Source organism: Euphorbia lathyris, chromosome 4 (assembly GCF_963576675.1).
Source record: "Euphorbia lathyris chromosome 4, ddEupLath1.1, whole genome shotgun sequence".
NCBI classification, from domain to species: Eukaryota; Viridiplantae; Streptophyta; class Magnoliopsida; order Malpighiales; family Euphorbiaceae; genus Euphorbia; species Euphorbia lathyris.
Window position 1 is genome coordinate 16,323,964 of NC_088913.1, and position 6,521 is coordinate 16,330,484.

Sequence of the window (6,521 nt, forward strand, 5' to 3'; positions counted from 1 at the left end):
ATGGAATCAGCAGTTGAAATGGCCTTAATTTTTCCTTCAAGGGAATCCATGTGCTGGACCATCAGCAGTTATAATTCAGCCATTCTATTAGTAAACGCCTTGTTATTTTGCTGAGAAACTAGAGCATCCAGTGCATGCATCAGATCTTTGAGACTTTTGAGTTTTCTCAGAAGATGCATGACTTCCCTAAGTGGAGTGGGCTCAGCAGAAGGTGTGGCAGAGTTGGTGGCTTGAGACTTGTTCATGTCATTGACTAAAGCAAAAGCAGAGTGTATAATCTTTTGCCCAGACTCAGTGGCGTTGAGGAAGGAGAGTGGTTCTGGGCCAGCATCTTCATTGCCTAGGGAAGTCTCAGTGGCCGGTTCCTTGTCCATTCCAGATAATGGATTTGGATTGGAAGAATGTTGGACATGAATTGAGGAGTCATTGTGAGTTTGCTCAGTATTGGAAGAGTTACCAGCAGTGGCAGAGGACTCAGGAACTGTCTGCTCAGGATTAGAAGTAGATGGAGCAGCAGCCAAGTTAATCACTTGCTCAGTTGTAGAGTTGTTCAAAGCAGGTGAAGCTTCAATTACTTGCTCAATAGAGGAGTTGATTGGAGCAGTAGTTGCATTAAGCACTAGCTCAGTTAAGGAGATGGTGGGAGCAGTAGCGTTGGATGATTGAGGGCCCAAGTTGGGTTCAGATAAGTCTTGTTCCTAAGTTGCAAAAACAAAGGCTTGCTTTTGCTGAGCTGGTTGCTCAAGAAGAAGAGTGCTGGGTGTGAAGAAGATGAAGTCTATGTTGTTGGGGTCAACAGAGTTTTTGCTTGGAGGTGAGTCATCATCAAGAAAGTGAACAGTAGGTCTTTTAATTGACCTCTTGTACCTCTTTTCTTTGCTCAGTCGATGATGGTGTTTGTGTTAGGAGAGGCAGTGGGAATTATGGCTGGTGATTAGAAGGAAGGAATTTCTGGTTTCTGAGTTAGGTCCTTCTTAAAAGCTCGTATTCCTTCACCTTCAAGCCGCTCTCCAGCAGCCAAGGCTTCCTCCTCAGAAGTTCGTATTCCTTGACCTTCAATCCATTTTTCAGTGTGGATTGGTTCATTTATCTGCTCAGTCGAGGATGGAATAGAGGAGACAGTAGGGGCTGGTTGTTCCGAAGCAAAGGTTGTAACTAAAGTTTCCTCAGCAGCTTGACCTTGTGCTTTGAGGAAGTGTGAATCCTCAGGTACCGCAACAGCCAGTGGTAGATCTGTTAAACCATTGACCTTGAAGGTTGTCTTCTTCTTCAGAGGTTGGTCATCCTTAGTGAGGTCATCAGTGGCAGCTCTTTTCTGAGGTGTCTTAGCAGGTGTTGGCTCAAAGTCATTGGTTGAGACTTTGACCTTCTTGGTCGTTGCCTTAGGAGACCTAGCCACTGTTGACATAGACACATCAGTCTTATGCTTCTTCCTCTTGCTGGGTTGGGCAGCTTCAGTGCCTTGAGTAGTCTCGCCTTTCTTGCCTTTAGGCACTTGTGCAAATTTCAAGCATAGGAGAAAGTGGGGTAAAAACGCTCCATTATTTATAGCCGTAAGGATGTGATGGGATAGGTTAGAGTGTACGGTGGAAATTTGAACCACTCAGAGTAGTTAACTTGACATTAATGCTAATTACGGCGCATGGTTCCCTAATGATGATTTATTACGTCATCTTAGTCACTACTTTAGTACACGTGCAAACCCTAGAATGTCTATTCAGTATCATCACTTAGCATGCAAAATAGTTTTATCACTCAGCATAGTTTACACATAGAATTATTGAAGAGGATTGAACATACCGATGGCTTCTCTCAGTATGCAGAACTCCTCATGAGCCAGTGTCTTCGTGAAGATATCAGCGAGCTGCTCATCCATTGGGACATAGGTTAGTTTGATCTCACCCTTGACTACATGATCTCCGATGAAATGATGCCTTATGCTGACATGCTTCATCCTGCTTTGCTGGATTGGATAGGTAAATGGCACTCTTCTTGTCACATTTGACTTCAATTGTTTTTGTTTTTACTCCATAGTCATCCAGCTGTTGCTTGATCCAAAGAACTTGGGCAACACAGCTTCCAACAACAATGTACTCAGCCTCAGTGGTCGAAAGGGCTACTAATGATTGCTTCTTATTGAACCAAGACACAAGACTGTTTCCGAGAAAGTGACATCATCCTAAGGTACTTTTTCGTTCCAGCTTGTCTCGTCCATAGTCAGCATTAGTGTATCCAAGGAGTGTGAACTCAGCAGTATTGGGATACCATAGACCTGCATTTATTGAGCCTTGCAAATATCTAAGGATTCTTTTTACAGCTATGTAATGAGATTCCTTAGGGTTAGCTTGATATCTAGCACAGTAACATAATGAGAACTGAATATCTGGCCTACTTGTCATAAGATAGAGTAGAGAGCCAATCATACCTCAGTATAACTTACTATCTAATGACTTACCATTTTTATTGGCAGAGAGGACAGTGTCAGTGCCCATAGGGGTAGATATTGACTTATAGTTGTCCATTTCATACTTCTTCAATATTTCCTTTGCATATTTAGTTTGGCTGATAAAGATACCATTCTTGCCTTGTTTGATTTGAAGTCCAAGGAAGAAGTTAAGTTCTCCCATCATAGACATTTCAAACTCAGTTTACATCTGTTTGCTAAATTCCTTGCAAAGAGACTCATTAGTAGCAGCAAATATAATGTCATCAACGTAATTTATGCCAGTAGAGTATCCTTATCCTTTTTCTTTATAAATAAGGTTGTATCAGCTTTTCCCCTAACGTAATTTCTAGTTAGTAGAAAGCTTGTTAAACGTTTATACCAAGCACGTGGTGCTTGTTTTAAACCATACAGAGCCTTCTTGAGCTTATAAACATGGTTTGGGAATTCGGATCCTCAAACCCTAGAGGTTGTTTAACATATACCTCCTCATTTATAGCTCCGTTTAGAAATACAATTTTGACATCCATTTAAAACAGTTTAAAATTCATGAAGCTTGTATAAGCACACAGTATACTAATAGCTTCTAACCTTACCACTAGGGCAAAGGTCTCACGGTAATCAATACCTTCATGCTGACTTGATAACATTGGGATATTATCCAAAGGATCAAAGGAGATATTCGCCTAGAACGGCCATGTAATGATCGCCTGATACCAGAATGTTATGGCGTATCAAGCAAGGGGATCCGACAGGCGGATCACCAAGACCTCACCACAAGAGATCCGCGAGCGAACCTATGTGGCGAATCGCCATAACCTCTCAATCCGCCAGCGGAACAGCTGAGCCGATCCCGCAATAAAGACCATTAATAAGCTATTAATAAGCTAACGGGCATACTTAAAGGAAACCAGTAACCGCCATTAATGAAGCATTAATGGAGACTTTCTAGTTACTAATGGTTACAACTTCACTACTATATATAGCTTACATCTCAAGCTATCAAGGTACACATTCACACAATCCTAGAAACCTTACTTTGGCAATTCAGTTTACTCTTTCATACTTTATACTGACTTTGGCATCGGAGCTTCCCCCCGTCGAACCCAATGACGCCCCCCACAGGGACGGAAGCTGAACAGAAATTCTCCACAAGTCATCAATTGGTGCGGTGAGCGTGGAACCCTAACCAAACAAGGGTTTACATTCGTATTTTAAACACATGACGAGTGGAGAGCAAAATCCCACCTCAGGGATTGAAACACCGTTGGTAACACCATCAAGCCAACCTGTAACTAGCGCTGGACGCGTTGATATAAGCACTCATGTGACGCATGATGGAAGGAGTATGTCGCCAGATACATTCATCGAAACATGTGCGGGATCCATAAGAAGAGCGTTTCGCCCTAAGATGGAGAGCCGCCTAAGGTCGTTCATGATAGTTCCAGAGCTTCGACGCACAAATCCTACATCATCTCAATGGCCACAAGCAGCTATAGGATCAAACGCCCATAATTCTTCATTCTTCCAAATTCAACCTACGGATTCCATGGTGACTACTACCGTAGCAGGTAATAACCCGCCACTTAATCGGCAATTATTTTCTAATGGAGCGGAGGGGAGTCGAAGGAATAACCAAACTCTCCCGGAAAGATCAGCAAGCCATGGGATGATTCTGGGCGGATCAAGGTTCCCAAGTTGCCCGCGGTCGAGTCTCCCAGAAGGCGGATCAGAAGGTCGAAGACACAAAAAGTGGAGAAAGGGGAAAAGCAGGCGATCAAAATCACCTTCGCCCCCGAGACAAAGATCTTCCCGTCGGGGTAGATCACCTCCGTCCTCCGGTCGTAGACAGAGCAAGAGGCCAGTAGAGACACCACGTCCGGATAGGCCACCACCCCCGCCAAACCAAGGAGAGGATAGACACGCTCTTCCAGGAGACCACGGAGGTGATGATGGACAAGCTCCTCCGGGGGGACCTGGTGGTGGAGATAGGCATTCGCCATCAGATCCGTCGTCCGGCTCTAGCTCCTCATCTTCTCCGAGTAGATCGCCACGTAGGGGATGCCCCAGGGCAGGTCCGGAAAATTTTGATGATCGCGTTAGAGCTGTGGTGCTCCGCATAAATGAAGAGAATGCCAGACATAACCCATTCGCCAATCGTGATTCACCCTTTACGGCATGGATCAAAGCTGAGGAAACAGACAGGCATTTCAAAATACCTAATATCCCGGTGTACATGGGTGCAGACAACCCCGATGCCCATGCCAGAAAGTACCGAATGTTGCTCAGCCTTAACCGTGCAAGTGAGACAGTGTTATGCCGGATGTTTATCACCACATTAGGAGGCCCCGCTTATGATTGGTTCCAACCTTTACCTCCCGGATCGATAGACAGCTGGGATCAGTTGAGTAGGGAGTTTTGCGCTAAATTCGCCGGATGTATCCCTCCAGTGGTCAAGTCACGGAGGCTTTTTGAATTAAAGCAGAAGGTGAATGAACCCCTTCGAGAATATGTAGACAATTTCAACAAATTATGTATACGAATTGTTGATGTGGATGTCTCCATGGCAGCGGAAGCTCTAGCGAAAAACACCACGTGTAAAAGCTTGCAGGAAGATTTAATTCAGAAGAAGCCCAGAAATATGGCAGAATTAATTGAAAGATGCAAGGACTTCATGGAGGTAAATGACATCCGCAGAGAGTCATTGTCTCCGCCCAAGAAGGACAGAGGCGAATCTCGCCATCGAGATAAGGAGAAAGACAAGCACCAGGATTCATCCTCTAGAGGTCGGCAAAGGGGCTCTAAAAACAAATCGGCATTTATGTCATCATTTACGCCGCTCAATGCCTCTAAAACTGAAGTGCTAATGTGGATTCAGAACAGCCAGCACAAGCGGAGCATTTCATACCCCGAACCACATTTTGGTCATCCGCCTTCGGAGGCACTTTATCGAGGACCTCTGGCTCAAGTTCGATAAGGGGTTTGCTTTCCTCGACAGATCCATTCATCACCTTGCGAATGTAATCGCGGATGTAGTCCTTGACTTCCGAGATTTTACGATACTTGAGGACCACATCCACGTCAGGAACCACGAACTCCAGATCTGTAAAATTAATCTCGGGATACGCCAGTTGGACATAAGCCATGATCCACTCGCCATAGTAGTAAGCTCGCTCCCCAGCCAGGATCTCCGTTTCATCTAAAACAGCTTCATGTTCTTTAGCGTCCGCATCAATTTGCGCCTTCAATTTAAGGATCTCAGCATCCTTTAGGGCAATAGCGGATGCAGCATTCTCATTTGAAACGTCGATCTCCTTCTCCAACCTTTCTATGGTTGCCTTATCCGCCACTCCTTGAAGGAGATCCGCTTTCATGGCGCGCATACGGGTATATACCTATCAATGCAAAAGCCCAATTCAAGCGAAAGCGCAACAAAAATCTCCCCCAAAGGAGATCACTCTTTCATCTAAAAATGCAAAAGGATAGAAAGAATTTACCGTGAGAAGCTCCGTTTTTCCCATCTGAACATGGGCTGATCCTGGGATCTCATTTTGACTCTTCCGCACCTCGCCTAATTGACTAAGAGCTTCGTCGAGGTCATTGATGACAGATTCATTCCTCAAAGATCCCTCATCACCATATTTGGCAGACCAGTAACCGCCTAGATCAGGCTTCACCATCTGCACAAAGATTGGAAGGTCAAAACTTAGATTCACAATGTGGAAAGAAGAAACATCAAAACATCTTACCTGTTCTTTGTCAAAACTTAGATTCACAATGTGGAAAGAAGAAACATCAAAACATCTTACCTGTTCTTTCTCCACAGTGGGTATCGCGGCTCTCATGGCATCCGCCATAAACTTTCGCCCGCCGGACACTGCAGGCTTCTTCTTCTTCTGTAGAGGAAGATCAGCCATTGTATCAGCAGGACGCTTTCCTGCGCCCTTCTGTGGATCCACTGCCTGCTCCTTCTTTCGAGCCGCCTCCTCCTTCTGTTTCTTGCGTATCTCTACAAGAGCGTGACTGGCCTTAGACAAACCCCTGACAAAAGAACCGTAAAATAATCAAGGTTCAAGGA